Genomic DNA, 12,555 nt, shown 5'->3' on the forward strand with positions numbered 1-12,555 from the left:
TAGTAAAAATGTTTTGAACTTGAACTTGTTGGTTATGAAACAGACATCTAAAATTATTTTCTATTTTATAACAATAATAACAACAATATTCGTGTACCACTCAATTTATAATGTATAGTACATACAATCAAATTTTAAGCACTGTTCCCTTACTCCTATGAATTTACATAGTGAATTCATGCATTTCCCAAGGCAAAAACTTCTGAACAGAAATGAAATTAAATATGTTTCATAAATGTATAAGCTTCAGTATTTTTATTTTTTTTTTATATGTTTCAATATGCATTTTAATTAATACACAAAAATGAAATATGCTTTAAACAATTGTTGGTTCAGTTTAAAGCTCGGTTCAACATTTCACCTGCCTTCAATTTTGGTGAGAAAAAGAGGATCAAAGCACAATGCTCTTATAATTTAATGATAAAAAAAAATTAAAAAAAAATTAAAAATAAAAAAAGAAGTATTTTCTCTCTTCGTGATTGATATTTTTCGTTTATATATAAATATATATTTTATTTTAATATATATAATATATATTACAAAAATATATGCATTATTCTCATGCGTAGCTGCAGAAGTCGCACAAGCAAAAGCAAGCAGAAGAAGAATCTGCCAGTTTTTAATTAAATGTTCACGGAAATGCAGCCACATTAAACGGAAATGTTGAAACATTTAAATACAAACCAATTGCATGAACTCAGCAACAGATTCAACCTCGTCCTTTGAGCCAGCTCTGACTGTGGCAGCTCGTTGCCATTTTCCAAAATGACAGCTTTAATAATATTGCCATATTATAACGCCCAGAAATATTTGTAATTATGAATCAAGTTTATGTGACGCATTCAATATTAATGAACTTTGTGATTGTCATAATTGAAGACTTCATTTATGATATGGAGCTTATGCAGGTCGAGAGTAGAATGCTGTTGTCTTAATTAAATAATTTATTATAAATACACATAATAAATGAAATATAATAATCAAGATATTTGAAATAATACATTATACAGTGCACAATATGCATTGAAAATTCGTTTCAAGACTTTCAACTATTCAATTATGCCTTCATGCTGTCAATCAAAGGAATTCTGTTCACATGATAAAAGTTAATTAATCCTTTGCTTCGATTATCCACATGATAACCTCGATATTCACTCACTTAAAGAGCTGCACTGGCAGCCAGGCCTAGTTCATGGATATAACTAAATTCAGAAAATTAAATTTGTGTCCATATCTAATCAATAAGGTATGACTATTTAAACAATTGTCAAATTGCTGCTCGAGTGACGGCAATAAAAACAATAAACGATAATGTATGCAGGCAATATGCAAAGGGTTTCAATGTTTATTTATGAAATAATGCAACGACAATTAGGACAATTAAATATTTATTTTTACACTTGGCTTGCACCGAACGAAACTTGTTCAAAATTTGTTTGTTTAAATTCTCAAATGTCTGTCATTGAGTGCTACCTGTTGTTGTTGTTGTTGCTGCTGTTGTTGTTGCTCTTATTGTTCACATTGTTGTTGCTGGTGTTGATTTAACAAGTGCATTTGCACCGCAACAACAACTTGTTCAAATTTTCGCTTTTGGTTTTGTTAAACAAACTAACAGCAGCAGCAACAACAACAGCAACAACAACAACTAACAAACTACTAAAAGTGCTGCCACAGAGCCTGGCACTTTGTCAACTTCATGCAATGCCAAATTGGTAAGCCAACAACAGCAAAGTGCAAAGTGAACAACAATAACAAATATAAATATAAATATAAATTAAATAAATACAAACCGCAAAAATTAATTAGCATGCTAACAAAATAAACTAATAACTAACGTATATTATTTAATCACAAAATATGTATATGCATTAATTTAGTTTGTTATAGTTTTTATAAATTGAAATGAATTTTTGGCACTGGGCAATATGGGTATTATTTAATATTGTCATAGAATCTAGTTAGAAAATTACCTCTCTATTATTTTTTAGTCTTTTTGTGTCCACTTTTATGGGTAAATAATTATTTTTGTAGTTTAAATTTTATTCTAATTACAAAGCAAATATTTAAAATAAAGATGTGTTCAGACTCTTGTCAAATACTTTTGTCATGTCTGAATAAAGTTAAATAATAAATATAAATAATTTAGGTCTGAGGTTTTGGAGCAAAATATAGAAATTCTTCATAATTACCAATATAATAAGTTTATGAACAATTGGTCTTTACACTTACCCAGAGATAAATACATTCAATAACTCTAACAGACACTGAAATGAAAGAAAAAAATTGATATTTATCATAAATAAAATAAATATATATTTAAAAAATAATGTTTGAATATATTTATACGTTTTTTGATTTTTTATTAGTTTACTTTATAAACTTGTATAACTTGTATAAAAGGGGAGTGGCAGTATATATATTTTTGATCAGGGCGAAAATTTGAGCCAATTTAAACCTCTCGAGTAAAACTCTCTGGTTTTATATAATTAATAATATATATTAAGTAGCTTTTCAAAGTTGAATAACTAACAATATTTTATCCGCAGCAATTATAATAATTAAAAGCATTTCATTTACCCAGAATAAAAGAAAAACTTTACATATGAAAATATGCGCAGACAAAAATCGCAAAATAATAAATCTCTACCGCGAATTAAATAATACAACTCCATAATAAAAATGCAAATAGCTAAGCTCAAATTTAGCAGCAAAAAATTATTTTTATGCAAATTCTTTATAGTGAATTATTAAATTTAATTCATTTCAACTTTGATTTGGTGTGCGTAAAAAAAAATAAATAAATTATTTAATTATTTATGCCTTGACTACTTTTTTCCATGGAGGTTATAGTAGAAGCTATTTAATCCTTGCCTAATAATGTTTTTGGTTTATAAAATTGACCACTTTGATGTGTTTTAAGAAGGTCATTAAAAATTTCCAATTGGAAAATAATTTGTCGTATTTTATAGTTCTATAAAATAAGTTTGATATTTCATTTGCGTAACTAAGTTTGATTTTATTTATTTATATATATTTTGTATGCTTATATTATTATAAAATATAAATATTTGTTATATTTAAATATTATATTAATTATAATTTTTTTATTGCCTTTTCCATCATTGTTAAAAAATGTTTAATATTAAATTTTTGCAGACGCGATTCCAACACATACATGCGCACACATGTTCGACCTAGCTTGATAAATACTCTTTTGCCACCACAAATCATTTCCTGAAATACTCTGAAACATTTGGCCGCTCGTTCTTTCGACAGTGCTTTATGTGTTATTAAAACCGTTTTTAATTGAAAATTAATTGAAATATCAATTGCAATGGCATTAAAATGTGTCTGACTGAATCTGAAGCTACGCACACTGAGAGGGAGAGAGAGAGAGACAGACAGGCTTGATTTCCATTATAATAATACTGTGACATTTTGTGCATTTACAATTTATTATTATGCCATTTCATGTGGCATTTCTGCGTCTGTGTGAGTGTGTGCTTGATAATTTGTTATGCAATAATATGTATAAAAAAAAATGCATTTTGATGCCATGTCAATTTGTTTGTTCTACGAGTGCACACTGTACAGTCGAGCCGATAACTGAAAAACAATTAATCCAATGCGACGATCATCGAGTGGCTCTATAAATTAGCCAAGCCAAACGATTTAATTGAATTAAGTCCATTTACAAATCTGAATTATACTCGCATTAAAATGCACGAAGTACGTCAAGTGTTTTGGCGTGCAGTCAATATTTATGCTCATTAAGCAAACGAGCCTCCCCCTTCATAATCTATTCACAAATGACAAATTAATAATTAGTGTAAAGGCGATTGAGACGGAAAGAGAATGAGGCGAATATAAATGTTGTCTATAATATTCATATATGTAAAGACATACTGATGTGCCTTGGTAAGATATATAGGTAGATATATGTATATGCAAGAGCCTAGCTACAAGAAGCGTCTTTGTGAATTCATCCGTCTTTCTACTAATCCCAACATATTTATTCTAGCTTACTAAAAAATCCGGGAAAATCGAATAAAAAGTGTAGATAAATCAAGTCGCTTATGCAAATGTAAGCCATTTTCAATGTGCCCATTGTTGGTCTGAGTTATGGTCTCTAAGCGACAGATGCCTGCAGTGGCTTTGTGCTGAACTGACTCGAAGTTATTATTTGAAATGCTCACTTTGTTCCTTTAAATATAATCACAATCACACAATAGCTCAGCGGATTTGCATCTATAGTTGGGGCTGAACAGCCATTGTGCCCAGGAAATGAAGTTTGTAACTTCATTTGCGAGACAATCTTAATTAACACCTGCTTTCAAGACTAATTTGTATTACACCTCTTGTTAACATTTTTAAACAATTTTTAGAGTTTTTGTTCATGTCGCTTTAATCTTAATATTATTTTAATTTAATTCTAATATTCCATTGCTGATAAGATATGACAGCAACACAACTGCGTTCAGTTACTTTTCATTTAGTTTAATTTCCCTGAAGCTTAAAGTCAACCTCAATCGATGGAAATGCATTCAGCAGCAACAGTTATGTTAAAGAAGAAGCAATAGTGCTTAAGCGGAAATTGTTGGAGCCATTTAGGTATTTCACAGCAGGTGAGCGTTTGTCGAACGGCCCCCCATCGAGCTACCGATTGCGCATTCGCATACTTTTACTGCTGAAAATGGCAACAAGGTGAAGTACCAGATGACTGAGGCAAACAGAAATCAAATTTAAGGTGCTTAAAATAAAACTAAAATTGTTGTAAAATGCTAACTACATATATTAAAGTATTTGTCGATGCAATTGCTTGTAGCTTGTTTAAAGTGCATTATGGAGGGCTATAATTTATATATTTGAGCATTATATTCTAATATAATTAAAATTAAAATTAAAGTAAGTCAAAAAATTTAAGTAAATAAGAGAATATAAAAGAATATAAAATTAAAATTTATTTTTAATAAATATAATTTATCTATTATCTATTAGAATCGAAAGAGAATTAAATAATTAAAAATATTCCAAGATTATAATAATATTAGTAACAATAATAATATTACAATAATAATTTATATTAAAAATAATTAATATTAAAATAATTTTCCATAGAAATAATATTTTAGAAAACTTGATAAGAATTACATAACAGCATCATTATATTTTCTTTATGTAGCTATACAAACTGAGTAGCGTTATAAATAAAGTATTTAAAATAAAGGCAATTATTGTATAAACTTATCAAATCCTTTCAATTAAAATTCTCAACATATGTTTATATATAGTCTAAAAGTCTTGCGCTCGCACTTATCTAGCTTCTATTCTGTCATCACTAAAATTTTTAATAATATTTCACAATTATAAATGTTTTGTGTAATTTACAATACAAATATCTTCACTTGCATAGAGCCTGCTTCCTTCCAGGCTAAAGAGCTAAGATCTGGCCAAAAATCGTCAATCATTAGTCAGCCTCTGTCTCACTCTGAATTGAAAGTGGCAAGACAATTGCTGGGACTTCTTCTGCCAATTACGAGCCTATTGTGTTTAGCAGTTGACAAACGAAAAGAAAAGAGGGAAGAAGAAGATGTGTGAATAGTCGGCTTTAACTTCCCGCTCGGCTGACGCTTGGCTAATGGCAATTTTAATGCGCACTTCCGCCGGAAGTCAAAACGTCGCCGTCAGCGCCTCAGCGGGTTGGCAGGACCCAGTTTTGGTAGCTGAAACAGTTTCAACTCAGCTCAGCTCAGTCAGTCAGCCAGCCACGTACACACTCGGAGGCAGTTCGGCGCTAAAAAGACAAATGACAAACACATTTGCACACTATTACAACTGGAGCGAGAGTGCGCGCGTGTTGTGCTGCTTTCTCTTTCGTCAGCCAGCGGCGCTTCTCACTCTCACTCTCACTCACTCGCAGACTCACTCTCGCTGTGTGTGCGTGTGTGTGGAGTCGCAACAGGCGGTCATGGCACTGACACATAGATAACTGTCGCTCTATTTTATACACACTACTTACATGGCAGATAAACACGCATGTAAATGTGCCCACAATGCGAGCGAGCGAGCTAGTGGGAGGCAGAGACAAAGGACACCAGAGGCTGGCATTAAAATAATGTTAAATTGCTTGTAGTATTTGCTCCTGCTGTCTGCTGTCGGCTCCTGCTCCTGCTGGCTGCTGCCGATTGCCTTTCCTGTTCGCCTTTGTTTGCTGGCATCTCATTGTAGTTGTCCTTCCGCATGTCCTGCCTGCCTTTTGTTGTTCCTCTTCTCGCTTCTCTCCATTTTTTTTTTTTTTTTTTTTTTTGGTTATTTGTCTTCTCTTTTGCAGTTTTTCGTTGCGTGGCGTCGTAATTCATTGTCCCCGCCTCCATTAAAGCCGTCCGTCTGCATATTTTATTTGTTGTTGTATTTAAATGTGCTTAAAATGTGGTTAAATGTGTTGGCGAAAGTCCTCACCGTGCTCTGGTCGCATTTCCGTTTCCGTTACCCACATTGCCAACCGACTGAAGTTGATTTTTAAGTTGCAATTTCTGTGGCCACGTCCTCGAACTGTTATCCCCCGCACCCCATGCAATGAGACTTGCAAATTAGTTTAGATTTGTATCCGAAAAGCCAGTTGAATTTTTGTGGTTCTTCTTTGTGTTTACATTAAGTTCATTTTTCTTTTTTTTTTTTATTGAATGCTCTGAGCACATTCGGGGTATAGTGATTTTGGGAATTTGTCTGTAACAGATGGAAGGGAAGGCATATCAAACGGAGTAGCTCTAGATTTAGATCTAGGTCTTCTCTTGCACAAACGCTATAGGTTTGAAGTATATTCTTCCATAACTTATACAATCCTGTTTATTATTCATATTTTGTTGATAGCTCATGACGTTTCACTGTTATCGATAATAATCGATAGTAGCTCTTGGAGATATCAAAATAAATATGGAGATTCATATGATAATTTCAGAGGTTGTTAATATTTCGGATTTTTGATATCCTTTCTTTTGGCTTTACTTTATCAAAAGGTATAGCAACTAACAGAACTATATACATGTGTGCAACACTCAGGGCATTTCATAGTCGGGCATTTCTCACTAAAGCTTTCTTGGCAGTTTTTATTTATTTATTTTCTTTCTTTTTTTTTGTGATTTTTTGACTAGCATTTAAATGCTAATTGGATTTGGTTTTATATCTCTAAATAAATCTCTTGCATCAACTAGTAGTATCAATCAGAAGGAGAACAAAGCAGGAGAGGGATTTAAAGAAAGACACAGTGAAAAGGATATGTATTGAAAAGGGATAACAAAATTGCACTGAACATAAGATTTAAATGTAGTTAGAAGAGCTTGCAAAGCAGAGAAAATATATTTATTTTATTTTATTTTTTTTTACAATTATTTATTTTGTCAGTTGGGGTTTGTTCAGATATTCTGTTTATAAGTTACAGGCTTTAAAATCTAGCTTTCAGCTGAAGAAGGTTTATCTACAGCTTTATTATAATTTCCAGGCTGTCAAATGTAAACTCGTTAAGCAATTAGCAACAGCAAACACATTTAAAAAAATTTGATTTCTACATCAGTTTGCCAAGTATTGTATTTAAGCATTTCCGTTCACGTAAAAAAAGGAAATAAATAAAGATGTTATTTAAAATGAATTCAATTTTTAAAAATGCATCATACTCGCACAGTTATTGGGGTGCAAAATAATACAAAGCGCGTGGCGCGCTCCGGTTTCCCAAGCGGGCAGCTCAAGTATTTGCGAAAACCGCAGAAAAGTGATTGCGACTGCTAGTGATTGCGCCAGCGAATGCACTCCACTGAATATGCATGAGTAATTAATTTAATTAATTTGTTCATAATTAATGCCAACGGCAAAATTGCAAAACTGTTGCAACAGCGTCAAAGATGGCCAGCAAAATGCTTTTGTTATTTATGAAAATGTCGTAAATTTTCTGCATATTTTTTTTTTTTTTTTTCATTTCGTTATTGTTGTCTTTGCTATTGTATATATGTATTTATATATATTTATTTCCTTTTTTTCTGCCACTGACTGAGCCCCTGTCATATTCATATTGCAACGATGATGCGACTTTTTGCAAGCTATTTGTTAAATATGTCAGTTTTAATATGCCACACGCATTTTCACTTATTAAGTGCGCTTCATTCGATGACAAAATAATAATAAAAAACACACAAGTAAAAAACGAGGAAGGCATAGATGAAAAAATGAACTAAAAGTTTAATGCAATGCATTGTGCAATGATGCGTATGCGTGATTTTTAATCAACCCGCCGCCCAGTCGATAGCTTTAATAGATCAACTGGCCGCCGTTCTGCCGACCCCCGTTTATTTATTTCTACATATACATATACCTATTTATATACATATATTTCCATATATAAATATATTTCATTTCATTTTATTACAAAAATGATAATATAATACAGTGGCCTTGAATTTAACAAAGGTAAAAATGAAATAAAACAAAACAAAAAACATGCCTGGAAATCATGCAAGAAAAAATTAAATGGAACAATGGCTAACAATAAGTAGATTCGATAGGAAGTTGGAAATGAAAGCCGAGCTAAATAAATAAGGGCTTAAATAAAAAATACTATATACAATTTATGTCAGTTAATCAATCCGGAAAAAACATAGAATGATAATGAAAACTATAAAAACATAAAGAATCATTATAATTGAATACAATTTTTTATTATTATTTATTTATTGGAATTAAATAATACAAAGTGTATAATAAAAGTGAAGATTAAATATTTTATGAAAATCAAATACAAATTAATTTATGGAAATTTAATAATAATAGTAATAAACACATTTTTAAATATTCATAAGCCTTTATAATTTTAAAAATATATGTACAACACGACATTATTGAAGTTATAAATAAATATTACAGTCATAATTCACTAAAAAATAATGAAAACAAAATTAGGTATTAATGAAATGAAATTAAAAATAAAACTGAAAAGAATTGAATTCATGAATCTTGACAATTCCGAATTACAGAAAAAGGTAAAAATCCCAAATATATATATACAATAATTATAATATGATTAAATATTTATAAACAAATAAATACGAAAATTCTAAAAATGATCATAGAGATTATACATATCTTACGTACAATTAAAATATAATAAATAAAATAATAAAAAACAAATAAAAATAATAAAAAATAACTAATTAAGTAGTCAATAATTTTAAAGACTCGCATGTGTTTAAAAATGAGTTTCGAATATAAGGCTTGTGACACAGTGCATAAAATAATTACAAATTATATACACAATATAATGGATTGTCAAATATGCTTGATATGCTGCAGTTGAACGGCTGCAGGCTGACTGCCTGGCCTGGCCGGACTGCCTACACACACACACACATCCATACATTTATATGTTTATATAGACAGACATGCGTTTACATTGGAAACGTGTTGGTTGCCGTGTGCAATGGGGCGTATGAGCGATTTGTCTATATACGCATTTTAAGTGCTTTATGGTTAATGCCACTTATGGTTAGCACATTGACAAACCCAACCAAACAGCAGCTAGCCACAAATTTATGCAAATTTACGTTTGGCCCTGGAGCAGGGGCCACTCCAGTGACCGGCAAATACTTTAAGCCCTCCGAGCCCAGCGAACTGTGCTGCAATCAGAGTCTCCGATACTGGCAAAAACTAATTAAAATTACAAATCCACAAATTATTTTCATATTCTCTTCATTGACTTTGCCAAATGGCAAAATTATGCAGGCTTAAAAATTAATAGCACATAATGCGGCACAAAATACAGCAAACAGAATTCCACACACACACACACACACGCATGCAGTATGCAATCAAAGAAGGACTAAGCTGAAAAGGAATAGAAAGGGAAGCAGAGACAGATTGAGTGCCTGTGTCTGTGTGTGTAAGTGTGAGTGAGATGAGCAATTGTGGGCCATTAAATAATTGCACATGTATCAATTGGCATGCTTACTCAATTTACAGACAAACAATTTGAGCTGTAAAGAGCAACGGCTTGATAAAAATCTATTGCATACTAATAGGCACTTCAATTCAATTCGCTCACTTAGACAGCCTCACATGGGAGAGTGTGCGTGTGCGTGTGCGTGTGTGCTGCAGTGCACTTTACAATGACCCATAATAAAGTTTGTTTGCCGCTCTGTGTCTGCCAATTTGCCCATTTTGTGTTTACTCAACGCGCCAGAGCAAACAAAACGATGCCAAAAGAGCGCTTGACAAATGCTGAGAGAAGCAGAGCGAGTGAGACAGATAGATAAAGAGAGAGAGCGAGAGAGAGAGAGAGAACGACAGAGAGAGAGAGTGCTCACCTTTCGTCAAGTTAACATTGTGGGCATACGTTATGCTTTTACCTGGCATTATTTCCGCTATAACGGCAGCACCCGCATCTGCTTCGTGCCTCGTGCTTCCCTGTTGCATGTTATTTGGCGCATGTTTGATTCTCCACAACAACAGCAGTATCAACAGCAACAGCAGAGAGCGCTCTCTTAAAGTGAGCATCGCTGCTCTCTTAAGCCTTCGGCATGCACATGGGCAGCACTGTTTGCTTGCTTTTAGTATTTTTTTTTTTATTTTATTTTATTTTTTTTTGGTATTTTCTATAGATATTAAGAGCATTGAAGCTTAGGTTTCAGTGAGTGAATTTATGTCTTTAGTAATTATATGTATTTAAAAATATTAAATAAAAATATTAAAAAAATATGATTATAAAAAGTTAATATACATATATATTAAATACTTTTTTATTTAATGCAGTAATCAGAAATAAATTTTATAATTATTTTTTATTGTATTTAATCAGTTTATTCAATTTGAAATTTGAAATTTTATAAAATCATCCATTTTGTTTTATAAATAAAATACTTTTTTAATTTTCATTTTTTTTATAAATAGTTTATATTTAAAATATAAAATGTTATATAAATTTAAAAGTACATACAATTGTTGGTTTAACATTTTATTCAATATAAAAACGACCAAGAATTATATTCTTAATAGCGCTACGCCTCTGTCTGTCTGTAATATAAATTCTGACAAAGTTGTTATACCCTAAAATATATTTGAAATGGCAATGATAGACTAATTCCAGATAGAACTTCATTTCAGAAGTATTTTTTAATATTGTTTACTGACTGCCTATTTTATTTATTTTTTTTATTTTTTGACTATTTTTTTTATATTTACCTCTCCCATCTGTCCAGTGTTATCAAACGCCCAATCGTAAATCGTATGCGAACATTGCTCAATAACAGCTTAGACAGACAAGAAGGAAACAAGTCTGGCTATTAATTAGCCATTTGCACGCCATTTCAATGCCAGTGCAGCAGCTCTTGTCATCAATAGCTAGTCGAGCTGTCACGCCTCCCTTATTAGCTCCCTGCCATACATACACACAAATACACACACACTCACATGTCAGTTGCAAAAGTTATGGTCGGCATGCACAACGTGCATGTCATACATTTAATTTTTGAAGTCCGGTTCAGGCAGCTGCAGCGGCGTTTGTAGGCGCAGCTGTAATGGCAGCGGCGGCGGCGCACAGTGCGTATGAGTGACATTTAATTAGTACGACATAAGCGTTGCCATAAAGTACACTTCGAATTGTATTTATTTGCAAACAAACATGGCGACAAAGGACACACCTACAAACACACATACAGCCCATTTCACATTCCCTCATGCCCCCCCCTCTCTCTCTCTCTCCTTTCCTCTGTCACTTTTGCTGTACATTGAGCTGAGCAGCAGGCGCAACTTTTGTGCTTGGCTGTTTCGGGTATTTACACACACTTCACACCGACAAGCACACACACTCACACGCACACACACATATACACACACATACTCCTATAAGAGCGCGCACTTGTACAAAGTGTAAGACATTTATAAGCAAATATTTATAACGCGCGCCTTGCACTGACGCGAACAAGGAGCTGCAGAAGTGGAAGACAAGCAGGGAACGGGGGACTGGGTGGGGGAAACTGCAAAACAAAATAATTACAACATAAATTAAGCAAAATAGCCGCAGACGCGTAAATGTTACTTCGTGACTTCTGACTGAGCGTGTGTGTGTGTGTTTAGGCCTGGAGGGGGGAATGGTAGGTAAACATATGCTGCATGAGATTTGTAATAAAGTGAATTTCAGGTAATCCAAGTGACAGTACACACAGGCACATTAAAACTAACAGAAGCTGTCTTATATTAGTAGAAGAGTCAAGGGGATAAATGTGATATGAAGAGATCCAAAGAGATAAACTTAATATCTAGCTATGAAATTAAGTTTTCTTGAGATGAATTTATGATTTCAACACATAATAAACAACAGAAAACTAATACTGAACTAACTCGTCTACGGACCAATTTCAATCCAACCAATTATAAACAGTCTAACTATCAAACCAATTAAGAGAAGTGAGAAGAAAGGTGCCATCCATTGGCCTTCTTTAAAAGATGTTTTATTAAATTTTTTTAAATAATATAATTAATAATTAATTTCACGGAGAAAGACTGCTGTGACAGAGA

The 12,555-nt window shown here is 32.5% G+C and overlaps 1 long non-coding RNA gene across 1 annotated transcript; it reads right to left on the reverse strand.

Annotated features, from left to right (window-relative positions):
* Positions 1-6,308: 6,308 nt before the first annotated feature.
* On the reverse strand, positions 6,309-7,437 carry LOC122757215. Its single transcript, XR_006357154.1, has 2 exons — positions 6,460-7,437; positions 6,309-6,387 (listed from the first exon to the last, which is right to left on the reverse strand). It is a non-coding gene; the product is annotated as an uncharacterized LOC122757215 (long non-coding RNA).
* Positions 7,438-12,555: the final 5,118 nt, after the last annotated feature.

This window comes from Drosophila mojavensis, unplaced genomic scaffold, assembly GCF_018153725.1.
Source record: "Drosophila mojavensis isolate 15081-1352.22 unplaced genomic scaffold, ASM1815372v1 contig_36, whole genome shotgun sequence".
NCBI lineage: Eukaryota > Metazoa > Arthropoda > Insecta > Diptera > Drosophilidae > Drosophila > Drosophila mojavensis.